This window comes from Rhipicephalus microplus, unplaced genomic scaffold (assembly GCF_043290135.1).
Source record: "Rhipicephalus microplus isolate Deutch F79 unplaced genomic scaffold, USDA_Rmic scaffold_99, whole genome shotgun sequence".
NCBI classification, from domain to species: domain Eukaryota; kingdom Metazoa; phylum Arthropoda; class Arachnida; order Ixodida; family Ixodidae; genus Rhipicephalus; species Rhipicephalus microplus.
The window spans coordinates 637,501-652,500 of record NW_027464671.1 but is presented as its reverse complement, the minus strand read 5'-3'; the positions used below and the strand labels follow the sequence as shown (position 1 = coordinate 652,500).

The 15,000-nt window shown below is 62.0% G+C and overlaps 1 long non-coding RNA gene and 2 other non-coding genes across 3 annotated transcripts in view; 1 reads left to right on the top strand and 2 right to left on the bottom strand.

Annotated features, from left to right (window-relative positions):
• The window catches only part of LOC142790308 (uncharacterized), a 158,260-nt gene that overhangs the window by 132,968 nt on the left and 10,292 nt on the right, over positions 1–15,000 (top strand). The gene's annotated exons all lie outside the window — the stretch shown is intronic.
• On the bottom strand, positions 1,115–1,267 carry LOC142790418 (5.8S ribosomal RNA). Its single transcript, XR_012889508.1, has one exon. It is a non-coding gene; the product is annotated as a 5.8S ribosomal RNA (ribosomal RNA).
• LOC142790322 (small subunit ribosomal RNA) lies at positions 2,987–4,801 on the bottom strand. Its single transcript, XR_012889433.1, has one exon. It is a non-coding gene; the product is annotated as a small subunit ribosomal RNA (ribosomal RNA).

Below are 15,000 nucleotides of genomic sequence, written 5' to 3'. Positions count from 1 at the left end.
GCGTGCGCTCGCCCTACCAAGTGCGCCCGCAACCCTGTACAGGGCCACTTCTTCACAAGGCTGGCAATCGGCTTCCCCGCTGCACGCGTGCGGCGCACAACCGGTGTGACGTGGAAGTGACGGGACACGTTCGTAAACCCATCGCGAACCGAGTACGACGCCCTACCAAGTGCGCCCGCAACCCTGTACAGGGTCACATCTTCACAAGGCTGGCAAGCGGCATTCCGCTGCGCGCGTGCGTCGTCCGAGCAGTTGCGTGATAAACGACCGTGTCGAAAGCCCAAACACCGCCGAGGCCAGTCGCCGCCGCCGCAAGGGCAGCCACGCAGCCTGGCGAGAGGCATCGTCTCGTGTAGCGTCGCCCCCGCCCCAACTGGAGTGGCCCAGTTTTTTGAACGGGACGGGAACTGCGAAGCACTTAGACCGACGGCGGACTACGACGAGAACGCCTTAAGCTTCGCCAACGTTTCGCCAACTCGTGCGGGAGACTTTTTCCGTTTCGCGGCAAGTCGTCGCGCCGTGCTCTCCGCATCAACCGCGTACGCAGCGAACCGCAAACGTCGGGCGCAGCCTCCTCACCTCCCTGCGCTTTGCGCGCGAACGTTCCCTGTTCGCGCGGCAAAGCCTGGAGGAGGCACGGCCCCGCAGCGTGTTCGAGCGCCCGGTCTACGGGACACCCTGCTTACTTCGAGGGCAACAAGCGCAACGCAAGGCTGCGATCTCGCGCACTTTGCGCACGGCTGGAGAAGCTTTGCTGGCCGGCTTTCGCTCCTCGTGTTTACCGTGCGTTAAAGTTGCGCGTCCGTGGCTCTCGCAGCTCTTGCGCGCCCGGTCGCAGAGAGGAGTACGCAACCTCGACCGCACTTTCCCTGCAGGCTTCCTTCCGACTCGAAGTCCTGCGGCGGTCTCAACGAGGTGCCACATCCTCAATGCAGTCGGTCGCCCCCGTTTCGGTTGGGCTCTGGCACGACGGTCGCCACCGTCTCGCCCTTGAGTGGCCGCTGTTGGCGCTCGCTGTGAGGTGTTCAGCGTGCTGTCCGTGTTGCCGACGCGGTCAAAACGAGTCGACGGCTCACGTTCCCTTGTGCGCCGAAGGCTCTCTTGATATGTGATCCGACCCTCAGACAGACGAAGCCAAGGGAAGACCCAAGGCCGCAATGTGCGTTCAAAGAATCAGTGCTGAGTGTGTCCTGCAATTCACACCAAGTCTCGCAGCTGGCTGCGTTCTTCATCGACCCGAGAACCGAGTGATCCACCGCTTAGAGTCGTGAAAAAGTGTTTGTTCAATTCCGTACAGTCAAAACCAAACGTTTCTGGCACTCGGCCAAACAGTGGCCAAGAAGGGCGCTTTTCAGCGCACGCTTGGACTCCAAAACTCTGCCGCGCCTTTTTCGGCTGCCGCAAATCGAGCAAACGGTGTGTTTCGGACGGCGTTTCGCTTCCGCTACTTGCGAGTGCTTTCGTGGTCCACCCCTCTATAAATACTCGGGAGGCGTCGAAGCCGGTTCTCCAAGCCGGACCCGTAGGTATCGTTGTGTGCTCGCTCTCATTGGCCCGCCTAACCAGAAAATGCCTGCGGTACACCCATTTGGATAAGAGTGCACGCAGATGCGGGCCTCGACGGCTACACATTTCCTCGGGCGGCCGCCTCCCGGCCTCCGTGGAGCGCGGGATGCACGGTCCCATCGACAAGCCTCTCCCGTTTTTACCGTGGCGTCGCGGTTCACCACGGCGGGCGGGTCGGTCTCCTCCGCATAAAAAGGGGGACCCCCGCTTTTTGTTCCACGAAATCGCACAAGCTTTTTTCGCATCCACGGTTTGCCACCGCACACCAAAATGCCGATCCGGCTGCTTACTTTAGCCAACAGGTGGAGCCAGGCGCGCCGTACTTGCGCGGCACTTCCCACGTCCACCGAAGTCGGTGCCAAGGACCACTTTCGGCGCCGGAGCCGCGTACGAGCCTACTCGAGGCGGAAGAACGAAGCCAGCAAGGGCCTGGCCGCAAGTGCGTTCAATTGTCGGGACGTCCAAGTCCCTCGTTCTTCCGTGCTTCCTCTTTCGGCAAGTCGTTGCGGCACCTTCCCAAAGCGCGCAGACCCGCTAATCGCGACGAGCGCGACGTGGCCGTGCCGCCTTTCCCTCGGCAGCAAGCAAAACGCCTGGCAACGTCGACGCTCCCCTAACCGCGATCTCGCACCGTGTTTCGTGTGGCGAATTCAAAAGCCGGCCGGCGCTGCTGCAACCATTACGGTCGGTACGCATACGCCGCGGAGGGCGGGACGGTCATCGGAGCGTGCGGTTCCTCCATCGAGTACTGCGCACCTCGGCCGTCGCATCGCCGTGCCATGACCGGCCGCGCGTCAACGCGAACCGGTGCCAGCGAGATCCCTCGCCTGCAAGAACCGACCGGCAGCCTCCGTCACCCGAGGACGCGGAGGCGCTTGCCGCGGACGGCGGGACGGTATGCACTGGTGCACAGCGGACCCGTCACATCGCCAGTTCCTTGACCGACCGCCGACGCTTGTGCCGTTCCTCTCGTACTTGGCAGTCGCCGCGCGATTGTCGGGTCTCGTTCTTGCACGCTCGAACGGTCGGGAGGGCACTCGGCTGGCGTTTCGGGAACGCGCAGCCTCGCCTTCTACCGACGTAACCACGACTCGCCGTTCGCGCTCCGCCGCTCCTGTTTACAGTACTAGGCGGTCCCGCAGCGGTCGGGTCGCGCATTTCGAGCGCTTCGAGCCACGGTGCAGTGGCGGGTCGAAAGCCGACCTATGAGTGCGTTGCGCCGTTTGTACCCGCGTCCGCCACCTGGCCGACCGTCCAAGGTCGCGGTGTTGGCGTCCGCTGGGCGCAACAATTTGTCACGGGGTGCCGCTCCACATTCAGGCAGCCCCGTGGGGAAAAGCCGACCCCGCGTCCAAACGGGGTCAGCGGCAGAAAGTGTCGGGCGCAGACGCAGCCGAGGCGCTCACCCTTCACAATCCGTTAATGATCCTTCCGCAGGTTCACCTACGGAAACCTTGTTACGACTTTTACTTCCTCTAAATGATCAAGTTTGGTCATCTTTCCAACAGACCGGCGCAACCGAAAGGCCGCGCCGGACATCGGTCCGAAGACCTCACTAAATCATTCAATCGGTAGTAGCGACGGGCGGTGTGTACAAAGGGCAGGGACGTAATCAACGCGAGCTTATGACTCGCGCTTACTGGGAATTCCTCGTTCAAGGGGAACAATTGCAAGCCCCTATCCCAATCACGAAAGAAGTTCCACGGGTTACCCAGTCTTTTCAGACAGGGATAAAGACACGCTGCTTCCTTCAGTGTAGCGCGCGTGCGGCCCCGGACATCTAAGGGCATCACAGACCTGTTATTGCTCTGTTTCGTGCGGCTAGGAGCCGCTTGTCCCTCTAAGAAGGTTGTAAGGTGCTGGGAACCCCGCACCTATTTAATAGGCTAGAGTCTCGTTCGTTATCGGAATTAACCAGACAAATCGCTCCACCAACTAAGAACGGCCATGCACCACCATCCACCGAATCAAGAAAGAGCTCTCAATCTGTCAATCCTCCCAGTGTCCGGGCCGGGTAAGTTTTCCCGTGTTGAGTCAAATTAAGCCGCAGGCTCCACTCCTGGTGGTGCCCTTCCGTCAATTCCTTTAAGTTTCAGCTTTGCAACCATACTTCCCCCGGAACCCAAATACTTTGGTTTCCCGGAAGCTGCCCGCCGAGTCATTTGAGTAACTCAGGCGGATCGCTGGTTGGCATCGTTTATGGTCAGAACTAGGGCGGTATCTGATCGCCTTCGAACCTCTGACTTTCGTTCTTGATCAATGAAAACATTCTTGGCAAATGCTTTCGCAGTAGTTCGTCTTGCGACGGTCCAAGAATTTCACCTCTAGCGCCGCAATACGAATGCCCCCGTCCGTCCCTCTTAATCATTACCTCGTATTCCAAAAACCAACAGAACAGAAACGAGGTCTTGTTCTATTATTCCATGCAAGTTTATTCAGGCGACTCGCCTGCGTTGAGCACTCTAATTTTTTCAAAGTAAAAGCACCGGCCATCTCGAGGCACACAATGAAGTGCACCAAGAAAGAACCGGCATGATGTTCAGTCCGAGCCGTCGCATCGGGTAGATGCACTACTCGTCTGGAACTGAGATCCAACTACGAGCTTTTTAACCGCAGCAGCTTTAGTATACGCTATTGGAGCTGGAATTACCGCGGCTGCTGGCACCAGACTTGCCCTCCAATTGATCCTCGTTAAAGGATTTAGAGTGTACTCATTTCAATTACGGGGCCTCAAAAGAGTCCCGTATTGTTATTTTTCGTCACTACCTCCCCGTGCCGGGAGTGGGTAATTTGCGCGCCTGCTGCCTTCCTTGGATGTGGTAGCCGTTTCTCAGGCTCCCTCTCCGGAATCGAACCCTGATTCTCCGTTACCCGTAACAACCATGGTAAGCAAGTAACCTACCATCGAAAGTTGATAAGGCAGACACTTGAAAGAAACGTCGCCGGCTCGTGGCCATGCGATCAGCACAAAGTTATCCAGAGTCACCACACAATACGGGCCGAAACCCGATCGATCTTGGTCTAATAAAAGCACCCGTTACCCAAAGGGCTCCAGGCTCACTGCATGTATTAGCTCTAGAATTGCCACAGTTATCCAAGTAGGAAGAAACGATCTAAGGAACCATAACTGATTTAATGAGCCATTCGCGGTTTCGCCTTATTTCGGCATGTACTTAGACATGCATGGCTTAATCTTTGAGACAAGCATATGATTACTGGCAGGATCAACCAGGTAATCGTTCGACTGCGCGTCCGTCCTCGCCTTCGGCGGGCCGGACGCAGTCTGTGTGCGGCGGAGGCCACCTTCAGGCGCCCCAACACGCTTATTTTGCACTCCGAGATGACGGCGTTCGAGCTCGCTACGGCACAACCTTCCCGAAAGACGAGTGGGAGCCGTGCGGCAAGAAGCACGTTCATGCTCGCTCTTTTTCGTTGCATCGACTCGGTCGCGCCGTGCGGGTTGCCCAAGCCCGCTGCACTGTCGGTGGACCGGCCGGAACTAGCAACGGAGCCGAGACCGCAAAGCCGCCAGACGACGGGTCACGCCCGCGTCTTCGGCGCTTTCGCATCTGAATCGCCCGAGGACGACACGGAACACACCTCGATATCGTGGTAAAACGGCACCGTCCGACAACCAGCCCCTAACGCATCAAGCGGATGAGGCTGCAGACGACTGCCGTGGATTCCCCTGGAGCAGACCCGAGGACACGCTTGACGAGGCCGAAGCCCGCCGCATATCAGACACCCGGTCGCTTTCGCGTACGCCGCTCACGAGAACCCCCACATAATAGCAGCGATAAGTACCCAGACCTCCTTGGGCACTAATACGAGCGTACTCGAGAAAATTTCACCGCGGGTGTGCCCCGAAACGTGTGGCACGTTGAGCGTGCCACAAGTCTACGTCGCTCTCAAACCCGCCGAGGTCGTAGAATTTGCGACCCTACTCACGAAATTGCCACCGAGGATACGGCCGCAAACGTACCGCACCTTGGGTAGGCCACGAGTTTGTGCAACACTACGCTGACGGCACAGCACCGAGGTCGTGCGCGCACGCGCGGGAAAATTCCGCCGCGGTTTCTGCCGAAAACGTGAGGCACCACGACTCTCCGCAAGTTCGCGTCGACTGCGAAAGACCGAAGTCGTGAACGACGTGTCCGCTACTCGCCGCCGACACGCTGGACACCAAACGTACAACGAATCGACGGCGTCGTAGAGGCCCACGACGCGGTTTTCCTTAACGACGTCTCGGCGTGGCACCGACAGGTTAGAACGGCCGACCAACGTTCCCTGTCCGCCGTTCGGCTCAGTCGAAGGGCTCGGCGACTTCGGCAACGCTGCGAAGCCGCACGGTGACGCACGCCATGTCCCCATTTTTTTTTTCTTTCTGCGTCTGCCGGGGTGCCCCTATAATAGCAGCGATAAGCACCCAGACCGCCGTGGGTCGCTCGCCCCGGCTGACGTGGTTTTTCGTACTCCTGCGGCGGTCGCCGTCAAGCACGTCCAAATACGCTACTTTCGTGGGCGCATTCACGCTCTTTCGCTTCGCCGGAGTGCCAGCACTCACTCTGCCAAAAACGGCGAACATCCGAGCGGCGGTTCCCACTTTTGCGTCGGCGTCGCAAACCCCGCCCCGGCAGACGAGGTTTGCCGTACTCGTGCGACGGTGGCCGGCGGGCACGTCGAAAGACGCCGATATCGTGCGCGAATTGGCGCACCTTGGCTTCACCGGAGTGCCGCCACTGACTCCTCCAAAAACGGCGAAGATCCGAGCGGCGCTTCCCACTTTCGCATCGGCGTCCCGAACTCCGCCCCGGCTGACGCGGTTTACCGTACTCGTGCGACGGTCGCCGGCGAGCACGTGGAAAGACGCCGATATCGTGCCCGAATCGGCTCCGTTCGGCTTCGCCGGAGTGCCAGCACTGGCTCGGCGAAAGACGACGAACATCCGAGCGACGGTTCTCACTATTGCGTACGCGTCGCAAACCCCGCCCCGGCAGACGCACTTTGCCGTACTCGTGCGACGGTCGCCGGCGAGCACGTAGAAAGACGCCGATATCGTGCCGGAATCGGCCCCGTTTGGCTTCGCCGGAGTGCCAGCACTCACTCGGCCACAAACGGCGAACATCCGAGCGGCGGTTCCCACTTAGCCGTCGGCGTCCCGAACTCCGCCCCGGCAGACGCGGTTGCCGAGCTCGTGCGACTAGCGACCGCGAAGCCGTCTCGCGACGCCGCTTTCGTGCGCGGCTCCCACTGCGACCTGGGTCACCCGAGGTCGACGAGCAAAAAAGAATGTCGAAAAAAAAATTTTTTTTTTTTTGCGTCTGCCGGGGTGCCCCTATAATAGCAGCGATAAGCACCCAGACCGCCATGGGTCGCTCGCCCCGGCTGACGTGGTTTTTCGTTTTCCTGCGGTGGTCGTCGTCAAGCACGTCCAAACACGCCACTTTCGTGGGCGCATTCGCGCTCTTTCGCTTCGCCGGAGTGCCAGCACTCACTCTGCCAAAAACGGCGAACATCCTAGTGGCGGTTCCCACTTTTGCGTCGGCGTCGCCAACCCCGCCCCGGCATACGCGGTTTGCCGTACTCGTGCGGCGGTGGCCGGCGGGCACGTCGAAAGACACCGATATCGTGCGCGAGTCGATGCTTCTTGGTCTCGCAGGAGGGCCGCCACTCACTCCTGCAAAAACGGCGAAGATCCGAGCGGCGCTTCCCACTTTTTCGTCGGCGTCGCAAACCTCGCCCCGGCAGACGCGCTTTGCCGTACTCGTGCGACGGTCGCCGGCGAGCACGTCGAAATACGCCGATATCGTGCCCGAATCGGCCCCGTTTCGCTTCGCCGGAGTGCCAGCACTCGCTCGGCCAAAGACGACGAACATCCGAGCGACGGTTCCCACTATTGCGTACGCGTCGCAAACCCCGCCCCGGCAGACGCGGTTTGCCGTACTCGTGCGGCGGTGGCCGGCGGGCACGTCGAAAGACGCCGATATCGTGCACGAATTGGCGCTCCTTGGCTTCACCGGAGTGCCAGCACTCACTCGGCCAAAAACGGCGAACATCCGAGCAGCGGTACCCACTTAGCCGTCGGCATCCCGAACTCCGCGCCGGCTGACGCGGTTGCCGAGCTCGTGCGACTAGCGACCGCGAACGCGTCTCGCGACGCCGCTTTCGTGCGCGGCTCCCATTGCGACCTGGGTTACCCGAGCTCGACCAGCAAAAAAGAAGGTCGAAAAAAAAATTTTTTTTTTTCTGCGTCTGCCGGGGTGCCCCTATAATAGCAGCGATAAGCACCCAGACCGCCGTGGGTCGCTCGCCCCGGCTGACGTGGTTTTTCGTACTCCTGCAGCGGTCGCCGTCAAGCACGTCCAAATACGCCACTTTCGTGGGCGCATTCGCGCTCTTTCGCGTCGCCGGAGTGCCAGCACTCACTCTGCCAAAAACGGCCAACATCCGAGCGGCGGTTCCCACTTTTGCGTCGGCGTCGTAAACCCCGCCCCGGCAGACGCGGTTTGCCCTACTCGTGCGACGGTCGCCGGCGAGCGCGTCGAAAGACGCCGATATCGTGCGCTAATTGGCGCTCCTTGGCTTCTCCGGAGTGCCAGCACTCACTCGGCCAAAAACGGCGAACATCCGAGCAGCGTTTCCCACTTTCGCATCGGCGTCCCGAAGCCCGCCCCGGCAGACGCGGTTTGCCCTACTCGAGCGACGGTCGCCGGCGATCACGTCGAAAGGCGCCGAATTCGTGCACGAATCGATGCTTCTTGGTCTCGCAGGAGGGCCGCCACTCACTCCTGCAAAAACGGCGAAGATCCGAGTTGCGCTTCCCACTTTTTCGTCGGCGTCCCGAACTACGCCCCGGCTGACGCGGTTTACCGTACTCGTGCGACGGTCGCCGGCGGTCACTTCAAAATACGCCGATTTCGTGGGCGCATTCACGCTGTTTCGCTTCCCCGGAGTGCCAACACTCACTCTGCCGAAAGCGGCGATCATCCGAGCGGCGGTTCCCACTTTTGCGTCGGCTTCGCAAACGGCGCCCCGGCAGACGCGCTCGTGCGACGTACTCGTGCGACGGTCGCCGGCGAGCACGTCGAAAGACGCCGATATCGTGCTCGAATCGACCCCGTTTCGCTTCGCCGGAGTGCTGCCAGTCACGGCGCTGAAAACGGCGAACAAGTGTTTTTTTTTTCCTAGAATTTGTGTTATAGAAGGCACATTTGATATCGGACGATAATTTTCAACTTTATCACGCGCACCGATTTTCGTGTAGAGGTTTGCAAATTTATGGGAATTTCTCCACTTGGAATAATGCGATTTAGTAGTACTACGAGAACTTCATGGATGTACTCAAGGGTACGGGGCAAGTCAGTTACGTCAACACCTGCAGATTATTTACACTTCAAACTGAAAATTGTTGGTTGTGAGTCCTCGTGTGATATTAAAGGCCGATTCGCTAACACATAGAACAAAGAAAGAAAGGAAGAAAAAACGCCCGCGCTCGCTCAAGAAACCTGGGTTCGCAACAAGTGGCAACAACAAGCAACCGAGCGAGTGCGCCAAAACCCGTGGCGGCCGAACAAACGCGAAGTCCCAACCGCGTCAGCCGGGGCGGCACGGGACAGGAAAAATCACTTCAGCCGGGGCGGCGGGGCACCGAATAAACCTCGTCACCTCGTCGCAGGATAAAAGAGGAAACAAAAAGTCTAAACAGCGTCTGCTGGAGCGAATGCGTAATAAAACAACAACAACAACAAAAAAAAACACCCGCGCTCAAGAAGTCTGCAATCACCACAAAAGGCGACTGTGACCGAGCAGCGTCAGCCGGGGCCGTGCGGAAACGGAAAAACCGCGACTACCGGGGCGTCGAGGCACCGAAAAATCCACTTCAGCCGCGGCGAAAAAAAAACAAAAAGAAAGACGGAGGGGGGGGGGGGGGGAACCACGTCTGCCGGGGCGAAGGAAAAAAAAAACGCGTCTGCCGGGGCGAGCCCGGGTGCGGCACCACCGGGAAAACTGTGGCAAACAGACATGGCGATCGAGTGAGTGGGCCGCCAGCCAGGCTCAGCCAAAAAGTGCAAAGTCCGAACTGCGTCAGCCGGGGCGGCAAAAACCGCGTCAGCCGGGGCGGCGCAAAAAACCGCGTCTGCCGGGGCGGCACGAAACCGCGTCAGCCGGGGCGGCGCGAAAACTGCGTCAGCCGGGGCGAAAGAAAAAAAAAAAAAACGCGTCTGCCGGGGCAAGCCCGGGTGCGGCACCACCGGGAAAACTGTGGCAAACAGACATGGCGATCGAGTGAGTGGGCCGCCAGCCAGGCACAGCCGAAAAGTGCAAAGTCCGAACCGTGTCAGCCGGGGCGGCAAAAACCGCGTCAGCCGGGGCGGCGCGAAAACCGCGTCTGCCGGGGCGGCGCGAAAACTGCGTCAGCCGGGGCGAGCCCGGGTGCGGCACCACCGGGAAAACTGTGGCTAACAGACATGGCGATCGAGTGAGTGGGCCACCAGCCAGGCTCAGCCGAAAAGTGCTAAGTCCGAACTGCGTCAGCCGGGGCGGCAAAAACCGCGTCAGCCGGGGCGGCAAAAACCGCGTCAGCCGGGGCGGCGCAAAAACCGCGTCTGCCGGGGCGGCACGAAACCGCGTCAGCCGGGGCGGCGCGAAAACTGCGTCAGCCGGGGCGAGCCCGGGTGCGGCACCACCGGGAAAACTGTGGCAAACAGACATGGCGATCGAGTGAGTGGGCCGCCAGCCAGGCTCAGCCAAAAAGTGCCAAGTCCGAACTGCGTCAGCCGGGGCGGCAAAAAACCGCGTCAGCCGGGGCGGCGCAAAAAACCGCGTCTGCCGGGGCGGCGCGAAAACCGCGTCTGCCGGGGCGGCGCGAAAACTGCGTCAGCCGGGGCGAAAGAAAAAAAAAACGCGTCTGCCGGGGCGAGCCCGGGTGCGGCACCACCGGGAAAACTGTGGCAAACAGACATGGCGATCGAGTGAGTGGGCCGCCAGCCAGGCACAGCCGAAAAGTGCCAAGTCCGAACTGCGTCTGCCGGGGCGGCACGAAACCGCGTCAGCCGGGGCGGCGCGAAAACTGCGTCAGCCGGGGCGAAAGAAAAAAAAACGCGTCTGCCGGGGCGAGCCCGGGTGCGGCACCACCGGGAAAACTGTGGCAAACAGACATGGCGATCGAGTGAGTGGGCCGCCAGCCAGGCTCAGCCAAAAAGTGCAAAGTCCGAACTGCGTCAGCCGGGGCGGCAAAAACCGCGTCAGCCGGGGCGGCGCAAAAAACCGCGTCTGCCGGGGCGGCACGAAACCGCGTCAGCCGGGGCGGCGCGAAAACTGCGTCAGCCGGGGCGAAAGAAAAAAAAAAAAACGCGTCTGCCGGGGCAAGCCCGGGTGCGGCACCACCGGGAAAACTGTGGCAAACAGACATGGCGATCGAGTGAGTGGGCCGCCAGCCAGGCACAGCCGAAAAGTGCAAAGTCCGAACCGTGTCAGCCGGGGCGACGCAAAAACCGCGTCAGCCGGGGCGGCGCGAAAACCGCGTCAGCCGGGGCGGCACGAAACCGCGTCAGCCGGGGCGGCGCGAAAACTGCGTCAGCCGGGGCGGCGCGAAAACCTCGTCAGCCGGGGCGAGCGAAAAGGGGGGGGGGGACCACGTCTGCCGGGGCGAAAGAAAAAAAAAACGCGTCTGCCGGGGCGAGCCCGGGTGCGGCACCACCGGGAAGACTGTGGCAAACAGACATGGCGATCGAGTGAGTGGGCCGCCAGCCAGGCTCAGCCCAAAAAGTGCTAAGTCCGAACTGCGTCAGCCGGGGCGGCAAAAACCGCGTCAGCCGGGGCGGCGCGAAAACCGCGTCTGCCGGGGCGGCGCGAAAACTGCGTCAGCCGGGGCGAGCCCGGGTGCGGCACCACCGGGAAAACTGTGGCTAACAGACATGGCGATCGAGTGAGTGGGCCACCAGCCAGGCTCAGCCAAAAAGTGCTAAGTCCGAACTGCGTCAGCCGGGGCGGCAAAAACCGCGTCAGCCGGGGCGGCAAAAACCGCGTCAGCCGGGGCGGCGCAAAAACCGCGTCTGCCGGGGCGGCACGAAACCGCGTCAGCCGGGGCGGCGCGAAAACTGCGTCAGCCGGGGCGAGCCCGGGTGCGGCACCACCGGGAAAACTGTGGCAAACAGACATGGCGATCGAGTGAGTGGGCCGCCAGCCAGGCTCAGCCAAAAAGTGCCAAGTCCGAACTGCGTCAGCCGGGGCGGCAAAAAACCGCGTCAGCCGGGGCGGCGCAAAAAACCGCGTCTGCCGGGGCGGCGCGAAACCGCGTCAGCCGGGGCGGCGCGAAAACTGCGTCAGCCGGGGCGGCGCGAAAACCTCGTCAGCCGGGGCGAGCGAAAAGGGGGGGGGGGAACCACGTCTGCCGGGGCGAAAGAAAAAAAAACGCGTCTGCCGGGGCGAGCCCGGGTGCGGCACCACCGGGAAGACTGTGGCAAACAGACATGGCGATCGAGTGAGTGGGCCGCCAGCCAGGCTCAGCCCAAAAAGTGCTAAGTCCGAACTGCGTCAGCCGGGGCGGCAAAAACCGCGTCAGCCGGGGCGGCGCGAAAACCGCGTCTGCCGGGGCGGCGCGAAAACTGCGTCAGCCGGGGCGAGCCCGGGTGCGGCACCACCGGGAAAACTGTGGCTAACAGACATGGCGATCGAGTGAGTGGGCCACCAGCCAGGCTCAGCCAAAAAGTGCTAAGTCCGAACTGCGTCAGCCGGGGCGGCAAAAACCGCGTCAGCCGGGGCGGCAAAAACCGCGTCAGCCGGGGCGGCGCAAAAACCGCGTCTGCCGGGGCGGCACGAAACCGCGTCAGCCGGGGCGGCGCGAAAACTGCGTCAGCCGGGGCGAGCCCGGGTGCGGCACCACCGGGAAAACTGTGGCAAACAGACATGGCGATCGAGTGAGTGGGCCGCCAGCCAGGCTCAGCCAAAAAGTGCCAAGTCCGAACTGCGTCAGCCGGGGCGGCAAAAAACCGCGTCAGCCGGGGCGGCGCAAAAAACCGCGTCTGCCGGGGCGGCGCGAAAACCGCGTCTGCCGGGGCGGCGCGAAAACTGCGTCAGCCGGGGCGAAAGAAAAAAAAACGCGTCTGCCGGGGCGAGCCCGGGTGCGGCACCACCGGGAAAACTGTGGCAAACAGACATGGCGATCGAGTGAGTGGGCCGCCAGCCAGGCACAGCCGAAAAGTGCCAAGTCCGAACTGCGTCTGCCGGGGCGGCACGAAACCGCGTCAGCCGGGGCGGCGCGAAAACTGCGTCAGCCGGGGCGAAAGAAAAAAAAAACGCGTCTGCCGGGGCGAGCCCGGGTGCGGCACCACCGGGAAAACTGTGGCAAACAGACATGGCGATCGAGTGAGTGGGCCGCCAGCCAGGCTCAGCCAAAAAGTGCAAAGTCCGAACTGCGTCAGCCGGGGCGGCAAAAACCGCGTCAGCCGGGGCGGCGCAAAAAACCGCGTCTGCCGGGGCGGCACGAAACCGCGTCAGCCGGGGCGGCGCGAAAACTGCGTCAGCCGGGGCGAAAGAAAAAAAAAAACGCGTCTGCCGGGGCAAGCCCGGGTGCGGCACCACCGGGAAAACTGTGGCAAACAGACATGGCGATCGAGTGAGTGGGCCGCCAGCCAGGCACAGCCGAAAAGTGCAAAGTCCGAACCGTGTCAGCCGGGGCGACGCAAAAACCGCGTCAGCCGGGGCGGCGCGAAAACCGCGTCAGCCGGGGCGGCACGAAACCGCGTCAGCCGGGGCGGCGCGAAAACTGCGTCAGCCGGGGCGGCGCGAAAACCTCGTCAGCCGGGGCGAGCGAAAAGGGGGGGGGGAACCACGTCTGCCGGGGCGAAAGAAAAAAAAAACGCGTCTGCCGGGGCGAGCCCGGGTGCGGCACCACCGGGAAGACTGTGGCAAACAGACATGGCGATCGAGTGAGTGGGCCGCCAGCCAGGCTCAGCCCAAAAAGTGCTAAGTCCGAACTGCGTCAGCCGGGGCGGCAAAAACCGCGTCAGCCGGGGCGGCGCGAAAACCGCGTCTGCCGGGGCGGCGCGAAAACTGCGTCAGCCGGGGCGAGCCCGGGTGCGGCACCACCGGGAAAACTGTGGCTAACAGACATGGCGATCGAGTGAGTGGGCCACCAGCCAGGCTCAGCCAAAAAGTGCTAAGTCCGAACTGCGTCAGCCGGGGCGGCAAAAACCGCGTCAGCCGGGGCGGCAAAAACCGCGTCAGCCGGGGCGGCGCAAAAACCGCGTCTGCCGGGGCGGCACGAAACCGCGTCAGCCGGGGCGGCGCGAAAACTGCGTCAGCCGGGGCGAGCCCGGGTGCGGCACCACCGGGAAAACTGTGGCAAACAGACATGGCGATCGAGTGAGTGGGCCGCCAGCCAGGCTCAGCCAAAAAGTGCCAAGTCCGAACTGCGTCAGCCGGGGCGGCAAAAAACCGCGTCAGCCGGGGCGGCGCAAAAAACCGCGTCTGCCGGGGCGGCGCGAAAACCGCGTCTGCCGGGGCGGCGCGAAAACTGCGTCAGCCGGGGCGAAAGAAAAAAAAAAACGCGTCTGCCGGGGCGAGCCCGGGTGCGGCACCACCGGGAAAACTGTGGCAAACAGACATGGCGATCGAGTGAGTGGGCCGCCAGCCAGGCACAGCCGAAAAGTGCCAAGTCCGAACTGCGTCTGCCGGGGCGGCCCGAAACCGCGTCAGCCGGGGCGGCGCGAAAACTGCGTCAGCCGGGGCGAAAGAAAAAAAAAACGCGTCTGCCGGGGCGAGCCCGGGTGCGGCACCACCGGGAAAACTGTGGCAAACAGACATGGCGATCGAGTGAGTGGGCCGCCAGCCAGGCACAGCCGAAAAGTGCTAAGTCCGAACTGCGTCTGCCGGGGCGGCACGAAACCGCGTCAGCCGGGGCGGCGCGAAAACCGCGTCTGCCGGGGCGGCACGAAACCGCGTCAGCCGGGGCGGCGCGAAAACTGCGTCAGCCGGGGCGAGCCCGGGTGCAGCACCACCGGGAAAACTGTGGCAAACAGACATGGCGATCGAGTGAGTGGGCCGCCAGCCAGGCACAGCCGAAAAGTGCTAAGTCCGAACTGCGTCAGCCGGGGCGGCAAAAACCGCGTCAGCCGGGGCGGCGCAAAAACCGCGTCTGCCGGGGCGAATGCAAAAAAAAACAAAGAAAAAAGCCCGCGCTTAATCAAAAGAAAACAAAGAAAAAAGCTTGCGCTTAATCAAAAGAAAACAAACAAAAAAAGTTCGCGCTTAAGCCTGGCGGTGGAACCACCGGGGCAAACAGACCTGGCGATCGAGTGAGTGGGCCGCCAGCCGGGGTGAGCCAAAAAGTGCAAAGTCCGAACCGCGTCAGCCGGGGCGACGCAAAAACCGCGTCAGTCGGGGCGGCGCGAAAACCGCGTCAGCCGGGGCGGCGCAAAAACTGCGTCAGCC